A 13,179-nucleotide genomic window follows, 5' to 3' on the forward strand; every position below is an offset into this window, starting at 1 on the left:
AGATTATTCTAGATCATTCATCTTTTTTAATGAATGGAAGAACTTTTTTCTTTCTCTTTTTTTAAAGGACCAAAAATTTTAACTAAATTAAAATAAAATAGAGATTTTATTTTTGTATATTTATTTTGACCCAATGTGACAGTGGGAATATCAGTACAAATAGTTTATTTCAAAAAAAATTCCCCTTGCAAAGAATTGCATGAACAAAATTTAAAAAACATTGAAAATTCTGTCTCTCACTTGTTAATCATCTACATTCCCTGGGAACCAGATAGTAAGAAAGAAAGTCTGGGACAAAATAAATAAAAATGGGTTGGTTTAATTATATCTTAATGTGTTTGATTCTGATAATCATCTTTGGTTTAGTACGACAATCAGATCATAAAAAAAGATGACTGTAGGGGTCAGAAATCTGACCCTGGAGCCAGGATCATTTGGAGTGTAGTTCCCTCTACTGACATGTTCTGCTTTCATTATCAACAACTTCTCATTCCTCTAGAAAAGTGTCTAAAATGATGAATTGTATAGAAGGTACCTGGCATCTACTTACCCAGGAATGCTCTATATGAATGAAATCAGGTCTGTGGTACTTATTCCAATCACTACTTTTTGTTGGAAAGGTGATAGACCCAAGGAAAGACCCAAGGAAATTCTACTACTGATACTAGCTATGTAATGAAAAACAAAGCTTTCAGAGGATCTGGGAAGATGACAAAGTGGGTCAAAAAAGTCCAAGTTCTCCAGATTCCCCCCACAAATAGAATAAAATTGCACCTCAGGGCAAACATAGACTCAGGAAAAACAAATAAAATGGGGCAGAACAAGGGTCCTCCTGGGATAACCTGAAGAAAGACTCTAGGACCAGAGTTTAAGTTTTGTGAAGTATAAACACACCATCAGTGTAAACACACCTAGGCTAGCTTAGCAAAAACAGCAAAGCCCTGGAGCTAGCTGGGTTCAGGGAGACAACCAAACTACAAGAATTTTCACCTGCCAGATAGCATAGAGAGTTGGGGATTTGAGACTGGAAAGACTGAGGGAACCTCAGCTGATTAGAAACACCAGGTCCAGCTGTGATGCTGAGACAGAGCCCTAGGCAAGAAAGTACCAGTACATCCACTGAGTTCAGAAGCAATGGGTCAGGGACTCTATGGCTGCAGGCACTTGGAGGGGTAGAGAGCTTTTGGTTTAGGGTTCCATGTCAGAAGGAAGAACTGAAGTGGAGCCAAGGGCACCATCCCCACCCCACCCCAGTTTCAGAGGTTCTTGCACTAATAGTTCTCTCTCACACATACACAAAATGAATCTGCAGAGAAGAACCCAACCATAGAAACTTACTATGGGAATAGGAAGGACCAGGGTTCATCTTCAGCAGAGGAAAACAAAGTAAAAAGAAAAAAAAAAGCCTCTTCTATTCCAAAGAGTAATATCAAATGGCTAACTGCCCAGAATTTAAAGAACTCAAAAAAAAAAAAAAAAAAAAAAGACTTCAAAAATCAAATGAGAGAAATTGAGGAAAAAATTTAAAAGATTTTTTTTAAAGTTTATGTTTATGTTCTTTACATGTAAAATGTATACTATATATTTAAGAATGGCATCAGTAAACGGGTAGCTCAAAAAGAAAGACTAGGGCAGAGTTGAGTGTGATCTGATTCTTAAAAGCAAAACTGTCTAGGAAAAAGTAAAAATAGTAATTATGTTGTACAAATGAGAGACAGAGAAGAAACAACAGAGAGGCATTAGAGGGAGGAGGAGGGCTGATAGTTCTGTAATATTCCCAATGTACTTATATTAGGAATGAATTAAATAAGGAACAATACATATGTGTGTATACATATGTGTGCATCTATGTGTGTTTATGTGTGTGTGTGTATGTATGTAGGTAGGTGTGTAGGTATGTGGGAATATATGTGTGTATATATATTTATGTATGTGTATATATGTATATCTGTCTGACTATATTTAAAGTATATATACATCATATATATATATATATATATATATATATATATATATACCCATTATACACATAAATGATAGATAGATATCATGGAGGATATAGAACTCTTCAAAATCTAACTAAGGGAGGAGAGAATAGAATAAGGTAATATATAGAGGGGTCTGTGGATTTATGGTAATGGGAAAAAATATGTAGATTAATGGGGAAAGGATAAAGGATAAGGTGAGGTATAAAAGGATGTGTAGATTTATAACAGTAGGACCAGGTGTTCAAATTAATGGAAAAGGGATGAGGGAGGGAAAGAATGGCTTAGGATAAAGTGAGATACAGAAAGGTCTAGATTAAAGTAGAATAAGGTATATAGATTAATGAGAATGAGATAAAGAGGGAAGGAAAAGGTGGGGGGAAAAGATGAGAGAGGGATCCATGGATGGGGGGAAGTTAAATAATAGGAAGGCAAGTCAAAGAGTAAAATTAAAACAGAGGTAGCAGTGATAGGAAATAAAAGATATATAGACCTGTAACAAGGATCAGGAGTGGATACATTAGAAAAAAAGAAGTAGGGCTATTAATCATTAATCTCAGACAAAGTCAAACTTAAAGATCCAATCAATTGAGAAGTATATATTATATATCGGCCATATTGTTTTAGATATATCTCCATATATATATAAATGTGTATATATATATATATATATATATTTATGTGTATATGTATGCTTGTATGTGTGTGTATAAATATATGTGTGTTAGTATGTGAGTATGTGGGAATGTATATGTATGTGTGTATACATGTATGTGTATATATATATATGTATCTGCCTCTGGTGTGTGTGTGTGTGTGTGTGTGTGTGTGTAAATATACTTGTGCTTAACTGTAGCCTGCTTGGAGAGTGGGGGGAATGAAAAGGAAAAAAAGGAATAAAGTAAAAAGCTCACAGAAGAGAATAAAAGAGTCACCTACAAGGAGGCAAAGAAAAGATGAAGACTCATGAATATAATCTCTTCTATTATTATATATGGTTTCTTGAAATGGAAATCTGTTACATTTTTTGAATCCTCCCTGATGTTCTGCTGGGCACATGACAATCTGTGGGAGGAGAGGTTGTTGTTTTTATTTTCCTCTTCTTTCTTTTCCTATTTTTTTCTTATTTTGTATTTAATTTAATTTTTTTTTAAAAAAAGTCATCTAACATCTCAGCCTCCCTCTTCATTTCCAACTCCTAAAATTCCTAGCTCCTGTCAATGCTTAGCTCAAGTGATATGTTCTACAAGTGATTTTCCTATTTACCCCAATTGTTAGTACTCCTTTTTCACAAAATGCTTTGAATTTTTTGTATATATTCCATATTTACTTCTCCGTAAATGAATTGTGCCTGTAAAATATAAAACTACTTGAATACAGACTACTCAACTTTGTCTTTGTATCCCTAGTACCTAAAAGTCTCTGATATATAGAACTATTTGTTTCAAAATGCTTGTTGAATTGAATTTACTCTATGAGTCTCAGTTTCTGCATCAGAAAAATGGGTGTAATAATCAACTCAGTGCCTACTTCCCCAGAGAAGTTGTAAGGCTTAAATAAGATATAATCAGAATATCAGCCAGTAAGAGCTCAGTCCTGGAAGCATACACAAACCCATCTGGAACCTTGAAGGTATTGTTTCCAGAATTGCATGATAGTAAGGAAGGAAACCTCCTCTTCAGTGAAAGAATCATGTTGTTGTATCCTATCTGATAACTTCTTGGCAAAGAAAAATAGTTTAATTGGAGATCCACCCAGAACTGAATATGAACACAAAAGGTCCAAAATATTCAAGTCAACTTATTTCTTGTTGCAGACCAAGTGAAGGTCTAGAACAGAAATATAACAAACTCCACCAACCCTTCTTCCCTAAGAGGTCATAATTGATCTCTAAAATATCAAAGTTCAGAGTAACATTTGTTAACCACCTGCAATTATCTGCACTACTTGGGGAAGAAGAAAATGAAGAAACAATGCATTATTTGACCAGAGTGAAAGTGATAGAGTGTGAAGATTACAGAATAGATCAGGTTACAGGATGAAAATAAAGTTCTCTTCAAAGTTCCATCTTAATGAAAGTGGAGATTCATCGTGAATGTCATTTGAAATCAAATGGAAATCTGGGGACACAAAGCCACAAAGTAAGACACAAAACAAAGCCAGCCAGAAAAGGCTGCATGAAGAACTAGAAAGCTTTTTCACCTGATTTATTGACCATTCTGATGCAGGTGCAGATGAATTAGGAGAGGTCATCAAAGATAATATCTGGCCAAATCCTTTACAGTATTATTTGATTCCTGATATGGATGATGAAGAAGGAGAACGAGAAAGGGAGAAAGAAATTGATGATGAGATGAAGAAGAAGATCTTAAAGGATATTGATAAAGAGGATGAAGGTGAAGAAAATGAAGATGATGATGAGGAAGGAGAGGAGGATGAAGGAGATGACTAAAAGAACACTGATGGATTCCAAACCTTCTTTTACTTTTTTAATATTCTTCAGTCACTGGGAACAAGTTGCATTCTTTTTTGTACCATCTAGATTAGCTCTCTGGAGGATTTTGGTACCAGCCTGAGTCCTTGGTCTTAGAAGAGGAGTAAAGCTGCAGGGACCCAAGTGGATGGTCAAATATGGAGTCTGTTTATTTCAAGTTTTTCTCAGCCTTAAATACCTTACTACAATTATATCACTATAACACACTGAGCATGTGCTAACTATAAGCACCTTGCTATTATTATATAAATGCCTCTTTAGTGCAAGTATCTCTGCTTCAAGTAGAACACAGGTTGTCACACCCCCTGATTTCTCAGGAAGGTTCAGATGCTCCCAAGGGGAGATGGGAGCCAAACCAGACATTGTCAGCAGGTTCCCTCTGGGCTGAAGGGTCTTATACCTCACTGAGAGTTCCCCCACTGTCTGTGACCCTCTATACTTTTTTATTTTTTGTTCTTCTTTTGAGGTCTCTTTCTCTCCTCTTTATACCATGATTCACAACTTTTTTTTGGGGGGGGGGGCAGAGGAAAGCGGGCATGGGGAATACTTGAGAAGAATACAGTAATAAAAGAATTTCTACCAGTTTCTGTTCCAAGTTCACATTTTTAACCTTTCTTGTCTCAAAATAAACTATTTGTGGAATCAACATACAGTGTTCTGTGGGAAAAAAGAAAACTTCTATTCCCTTCACATTGCTGGAAACTGAAGAGTGCTAAGCCCCAGTGTAGTAGGGCATAGAATTCTACCTTTTTTCCTTCTTTCTCTGGATATTGGGCTCAAAGATTACACTGTGTCTCTATATGAATATGGACAGTTAGTATTTACCAACATATATTTATCTATTTTGCTTTTAAAAATGGGGAAAAAAACTTTTAAAATGGGGTTATAGCAGGTCACAATGGAGAGTTTGAGATGTTTGAGTGGGTTAGGTGGGTATTTTGTCAACATGGCTTCTTTTCCGTTGGCATGTTTAATTGTGATGTTTAACAGACATCTTTTGCAGTTTAAGATGAAAGTTGATGACTTTAAGCCCTGCCACTGAATGAAGAATCAGTAGAATATGTAGGATCTTATTTGGAATTGACATGCTTTATTGTAATTTTGTTCTTGTTTATTTTTAAATTTTCTTTTTTGTTTCACTGGAAAGAAAAGTGCTCAATTCTAAACGTTAAAATGTACGAGTTGTTTTGTTACAATAAAACTAAATGTGTACCCCCCAAAAAGGAAGATTGATTTGACTGATTAGTACATTTTATATGTAAAGCCACTTTTATCTCACTAGGCAATAAAAAGGCCTTTTTATGGTCATGTAGGAAGTGGTCAAGAAATATTCATAGAATACCTATCCAAGGAAGCAAGACTTTTCCTTTACATGTCATTATGCATCTTTAGAACTAGGATTCCCAAGGCTCTAAATGAGTTAGTAGCAGACAAAGGCTCTCATGCATGTTCCTAGGACAGAGGCCTCATGAGAGAATTCCAGAATCCCCAATTACAAAGATAATGTATATAAAACTTTTTGCAACTGGCTAAACTGGTTCCACATAATAACTACTTTATGAGAAGGGGGAATCAGATGCAAATATAATATTATTAGTTGTACAATTGAGTATACATACACACACACACACATACACACACATATTATATATATATTTTTTTCTCCTTTCCTTTTCTGAACTCTTTAAATCTATTGTGTACACATAACTAATACCCATATGATGCTGGAATAATAGTCTTGAATTTTTAGCCCGAATATATACATTAACATCTCAGCTCTGCTGATTAATTCCTGGGTGACTAAAATGTAAAGGTTAATATTATTTCTCAAGTTCTTTCTAGCCCTAGATTCTCTGAGCAAATTTTTCTTTAAAAAGATTGTTATAAAAGTCAGATCTAAACAATTGGAAAATATAAAGTGCTCATGGGTAGGCCTCACTAATGAAATAAAAATAACAATAACAATTGATTTGTATTCAGTGGCATACAAATAAAACTCCCAAGAAGTTACTTTATAGAGGTAGAAAAAATAATAACAAAGTTCATCTGCAAGAATAAAAGGTCAAGAATTTCAGGGAAATTCATGAAAAAAATGTAAATGAAGTCAGCCTAGTTGTACCAGTCCTAAAGCTATATTATAAACTAGCAATCATCAAAACCATTTGGTATTGGATAAGATACAGAGTAGTTGATCAGAAGAATAGATTAGGATCACAAGACACAATAGTTAAATGGGTTCATGATTTAGACATGAAGAGTGATATTATAAGTAAATTAAGAGAACAAAGGATAGTCTACTTCTCAGATCTATGGAAAAGGAAGGAATTTATTGCCAAAGAATTAGAGTATATCATGAAGTACAAAATAGATAATTTTGATTATATTAAATTTAAAAGATTTTGTACAAACTAATGCAGACAAGATTAGAAGAGAAGCAGAGAACTAAAAAAAAATAATGTTTTGATAAAGGCCTCATTTCTAAAATAGAGAATTGACTACAATTTATAAGAATATAAGGCATTCTCCAGTTGATAAATGGTCAAAGGATATGAACAGACAATTTTGAGATGAAGAAATTAAAACCATTTTTAGTCATATGAAAAAATGCCCAAAATGACTATTGATCAGAGAAATGCAAATTGAGACATCTCTTGAGTACCACTATACTCCTCTCAGATTGGCTAAAATAACAGGAAAAGATAACGGTGAATATTGTAGGGAATGTGGGAAAACTGATTGTTGGTGGAGTTGTGAACTGATCCAACCATTCTGGAGAGTAATTTGGAACTATGCCCAAAGGTTTATCAAACTCTGCATACTCTTTGATCCAGCAGTGTCTCTACTGGGCCTGTATTTCAAAGAGATCATAAAGGAGGGAAAGAGACTCACATATGCAAAAATGTTTATAGCAGCCCTTTCTGAAGTATAGTAGAAAATGAGTGGATGCCCATCAGCTGGGGAATGGCTAAATAAGTTATAGTACATGAATGTTATAGAATATTATTGTTCTATAAGAAATGAACAGAAGGATTATTTCAGAAAGACCTAGAGAGACTTACATGAACTCATGGAGTGAGTAGAACCAAGTGAACATTGTAGTGAAGTGAGTAGAACCAAGAGAACATTGTACACAGCAACAAGATTATGTGAAGATCACTTCTGATGAACATGGCTGTTTTCAACACTGAGGTGATTGAGGCCAATTCCAATGGACTTGTGGTGGAGAGAGTCATCCGCATCCAGAGAGAAATGTCAGTGGATCACAACATAGTATTTTTACTTTTTTGTTGTTATTTACTTGCATTTTGTTTTCTTTTCTCATTTTTTTATTTTTTGATCTGATTTTTCTTATGCAGCATGATAATTGTAGAAATATGTATTGAGGAATTGTACATGTTTAATATTTATTGGATTACTAACTCTCTAGGGGAGGAGATGGGGGGAAGGGAGGGAGAAAAAATTATAACACAAGGTTTCTCAAGGGGGAATGTTGAATATTTTGAAAATAAAGAGCTATTATCAGAAAAGAAAAGAAAACATTGCTATCTGTATATCACTTTTTTCAGTTATATTGCCATAATCAGAAAATGCCAAATGGGAGCTATCATTTTGAATTAATAATATATGAAATCAAAGGAAATCAATATTGAAATAATTTCAGTGGGACTTCTATAACTTGCCTCCCCCCAAAATAATAAATTAAGTACAATTAATTTTGAAAATTAAGCCCTTTTAAAAATATGGCAAATGATAGAAATCCAAATGTAAACATTCTCCCATTTTGATCAGCAAACTTCTTTAATGAAACAACCTCTGACTAGAAAAATAATAAAAATGAGTAATATAAAGGAATCCATTACCATTTTAAAAAGATGACCTAAAATCATTGCTATCTCTTAGGATAGATTTAGAGTCAAAAGTGAATTGTCAGATCATGTAATCTACCTATTCCCTTCATTTTATGGCAAAAAAAAAATGAAGTTAAGTAAATTCTCCAAAGTTACATAAGTAGTTATTGTGAAAATAAAACTCGGGTCCTAAAATTCCAAATCCAGTGAAACCATTTACATAATTTTTGCAAAGAAAGTCAATGTACCACTAATTTTTTTAAATTTTAATAAGTTTATTTATTTTAATACACATTGCTTTATGAATCATGTTGAGAGAAAAATCAGAGCAAAAAGGAAAAACTTTAGGAAAGATTTTTTAAAAAGTGAACATTGTATGTGTTGATTTACATTCAGTCTCCTTAGTTCTTTTTCTGGATGCAGATCACCTTTCCTGTCCAAAGACACATAATAGCACTGTTGGGTCAAAGGATATGCATAGTATTATAGCCCTTTGGCCATAGTTCCAAATTACTCTCTAGAATGAATGGATCATTTCACAACTCCATCAACAATGCATTAGTGTCCCAGTTTTCTCACATACCTTCAAACATTTATCATTATCTTTTCCTGTCATCTTAGCCAATCAGAGAGATGTGAGGTTGTACCTCAAAGTTGTTTTAATTTAATTTCTCCAATCAATAGTGATTTAGAGCATTTTTTTTTCATATAACTATAAATGGTTTTAAATTTGTCATCTGAAAGTTATCTTTTCACATCCTTTGACCATTTATCAATTGGGGAATGACTTGTGTTCTTATAAATTTGACAAAGTTCTTTATATAGTTTAGAAATGAGACCTTTATTAGAAACATTGGCTGTAAAAGTTCTTTTTCACCTTTGTACTTCCCTTTTTATGCCAATGTGTAAGATAAGGTTATCATTTCTTTTATCAGAGGGTTAAAGTTTAAATGTGAGAAGCTCTTGCTTTTCTTTAGAAGATTCTAAAATCTCACTGTGAGGTCACCCATAAGTAGGAAGATTTCATTATTTTCCTACATACAGTTTCCAATCATTCATAATGCCTATGTATATTGTTCCATATGCCATCATTCAGTTTGTCATAAGCAATAACCTGAAGGAAATCAATAGCTCTTTTCTAAGACTCATAAAATGGCTATCCACCTGAAAATTTTTCAGCTGGCTGGATCTGAATAAAAATCCAATGTCTCCTCATAAAATATGTGTACTGGTTTTTAGGGTATGAGAGAGGGAAAAAGAAGCAAACTCTAACTTGAATTGGAATAAATGCACAACAGAAACAAGGAAAAATTTCTTCTTAGTTTTGATGCTCATGAACTGGATTTAGTCTACTATGTGTGCCAAAAGACTTTAGATGAGTATTTTGCTCTAAAAGGGGTTTGAATAATATTTGAGCTAAAATGTTTCCTGGGACAGATATAGTTGTCCTTATCAATTGAGGCACTTACTCATTTAATCACTTAATGCACTCACTGCAGTTTATCCCACACTTCAGAAGCATAGTTTTGCATATAGAATCTTTTTATCTTTTTGGAAACCAAGTTAATTGCTATTTTAATGATTCAAGGCATAGTTAAAAAGATAAAAGGTAAGGGTACCTCCACTCAATGAGAATCTGGGATCTAGTGGTTGTTACCACTTCTTTAGGGGGATCAAGGTTATGAGTGAGTAACAGAACAAAATTGGGGTGAATATTTTATAGACCACAAATTGAGCAAAATTCAGGGTGAATAAAAGCAATTGAAAAGAGAATTACAGCCACATTTAAATTTAATAAATGACTGTGAAACTTAATTGCTTATGTTACAAGTAATTTCATGGTTAGAAAGTGTCTTCGGGAGCCAGTCCTAAGTAATGACTATTTTGGAATCTGTCCAGCTCAAAGCATCACACCCCTATTTTATTTTAACACTTTAATTATGAACAGCATCTTACCCAGTGTTATCATTTAAAAGCAGATGCTAATTAGCTCCACAGTTTCAGCAAGAAGCTTCAAGTCAATACATGTGGGTTGCAGCAGATCTTCAGGAGGAAAGAAAGCAAAAATCTTTGTTGCATTACAATTGGACTCAATTTAATTAAGTCAGCTGAATATATTCAGCCTTTGCTCTTTTCATAACTAATAATAAACACATTAAATAGTGGAAATCACTGCACCATCACCTTAACCAAGTAATGAATATTGAAGTTGGAATCTTTGCCATTTTAGGGGAACAGGCCAGGATGACAGGCAATAGCAGTGCCAATGTGTTCAATTAGTTATCTGTTGATGTGGCAACTTTCTCCATTTCTATTTAAATCAATGAAAACTTCCTGACAACATAAAACCCTCTTACTTTCTGGCTCAGTGATGACCAAGGCAAAATGATATAGGGCATTTTCTCAGAGATTTTGCATAATGAGTCTCAATGTAGTTGTTCTTAGTGGTTTTATTTTTTCTGATGTCTTTATGCTACTCAGAGTGGCAAGAAGCAAAAATAAATAAGTAAATCTGTAAAGGAAGATTGTCATCAGGATATGATTGCAATCAAATATATCCTGGGTAGAACACAAGGAAAGTGTTTTGTTTTTCTTTTTAAATCAGCCTGATTTGGATCCTATGTTAAAAATGTGTAAGCTGGTGAACCCTGGCTTGACTGGAACAGCCTTCTTCAGGATGCATGGAAGCAAGTCATTTAATATTGACTTTAACTTTAACATTGACTTTAACATTGCCAAGCTCATCAGCCATCTGTTTGCTATGACACAGTTTGAGTTAAGTTTTCTTGGTCCCTGCTTCTAATTCCCCATGAAAATACCAGATTTCCTTAGTACCCTGCTCAATGGATGAAGGCACAGGCTCCAATTAGTGCCATTTCAGCTCTTTATCAAAACTCTGGGGCGTGAGATCAGAATGATCAGCTTGTTACATATCTGAACCGCTAGACTACCCCTGGAGCTGGGGACAAGAGGTGAAGGGTATTACTAAGCTGTTCCCTGGTGGCATCTGTTCCCCACTTTATGGTTTTCATTTCTATGAAGCAGCATTGCTTTTCAGCAACAATTCTCTCCCCTTTTGACTTTGGTTAAAAAAAAAATCTGGTCAATTCAGTTATTAACATTTATTTAACACTATTTATTTAGCCCTGAAGGAGACACAAAGCTATATAACTTTAGGAATGCTTTCTGAATTCTCAGAATTTATCACATAGTAAAATAAGAATGACTCTCCTTTGTGTAGTTCAAATAAAGGGTCTCCATTCAATATCAGTATCAATGTCACAATGAAAATACTTTTTTGGTTAGTTTTTGGTTCAGACATGTGATTTCATCAGTTTAAGAACTCCTGGTATAAAAACTTTTTTATATATACAGATCTGCATTATAAAGTATTAGGAACTTACTAGTGGCTCTAAGAAGTTGTAAGATTGTGGTCACATAGAGGGTTTATTGTATAAATAGAATTTGAATCCAGGTCTTCCTGATTCTAAGATTCTCTAACACTGTCAAACTACCTCCAATTCTTATTTAAACATAGTTTAAAAAAAAAGACTAGAAAATGATTTTTGTCAGAAGTTTAATTAAGTTACTAAGTGACAAGTAGCTTTTCCCATATTCTTGAAGTCAACCAAAATGACATTATCCCAACAAAACTGTAACGATGGAGAAACAGGGAAACATTCAGAAGGATAAACATCAGAATACATCCTCATACAGTATTGTTGTTGAAGTGTATAATGATCTCCTGATTCTGCTCATTTCACTTAGCATCAGTTCATGTAAGTCTCTCCAAGCCTCTCTTTATTCATCCTGCTGGTCATTTCTTACAGAACAATTATATTCCATTGTTGCTGATTGTGCTCACCATTGAAAGAGCGTGGCAGTTATGGCGTCTGACTCATGGACATCAAAGATTGTTGGACTTCAAAACCCTCAGGAATCATTGGATTCTCTGAGACATAGGACTTGAAAACTCAGGAATAATTGGATTCTCTGAGAAATGATAAGACTGTTACAGAACTTCAAAATCTGCTGGAATCATTGGATTCCCTAACACATAACACATAGACTTTTGCAGGACTTCAAAAATTCAGGGGGATCATTGGATTCCCTGACATGTGAAGCAATGGACAATAAATTGGTTTTGGACTATCTCTTGGCTGCTGAAGAAGGTGTATGTGTGACTGTTGTTTACATACCCTCCTTCTAGGACTTCTGGTGATCTTTTCCAACACCATGTTGATTTATATTGTTTGCTATTCCGCTACTTGCGTGTACAATTCATGTTTGTTACACCACATCGAGCCCGCACTGACTGTGAAGAGAGTCATCCCTAATAGCCTCTGCATTATTGCTATGTGCTTGTGTAATACCACCCATGCTGATGGGTTTGTGCATAATAAGACCCTTCATCCCAGAAACCCGCTAGCAACCCCCACTTCCCTTTAGTGCTTTTCATCTCCCTTCCTGAGATTTCAGGGAGGGCATGATCATCTCCTTTTTAGTGTTTTTACCACCTTTCCTGAGAAGTCAGGGAGGCTGTGATCACCTCCTTTTCGGTACTTTCACTTCCTTCCCTGAGAAATCAGGGAGGGTGTGATCACCACCCTTGGGGGCTCTGACCTCCCTGAGGAGTCAGGGATGGCATGACCACCTGTGTTCTAAAACAAAAGAAAGCTGGAGATGTAATGGGCTGAGGTTTGAGTTGATGCACTGAGGTCCCAAGTACATGAGGCTAAATAGTAATTGGACTATACTCTATTAATATACATGATTGGATAAAGAATGGTCCCTGACCACTCTCTGTGCAAGTCCTGATGTGTTGTATAGGAAATGACGATTTTGGTAGGTG

General features: G+C 34.8%; 1 pseudogene; it reads left to right on the forward strand.

Moving 5' to 3' along the window:
* Window positions 1-3,751: 3,751 nt before the first annotated feature.
* On the forward strand, window positions 3,752-4,437 carry LOC116420052 (annotated as a pseudogene).
* The last annotated feature ends 8,742 nt before the right edge of the window (window positions 4,438-13,179 follow it).

The sequence above is a fragment of the Sarcophilus harrisii genome, chromosome 6, assembly GCF_902635505.1.
Source record: "Sarcophilus harrisii chromosome 6, mSarHar1.11, whole genome shotgun sequence".
Lineage (NCBI taxonomy): Eukaryota > Metazoa > Chordata > Mammalia > Dasyuromorphia > Dasyuridae > Sarcophilus > Sarcophilus harrisii.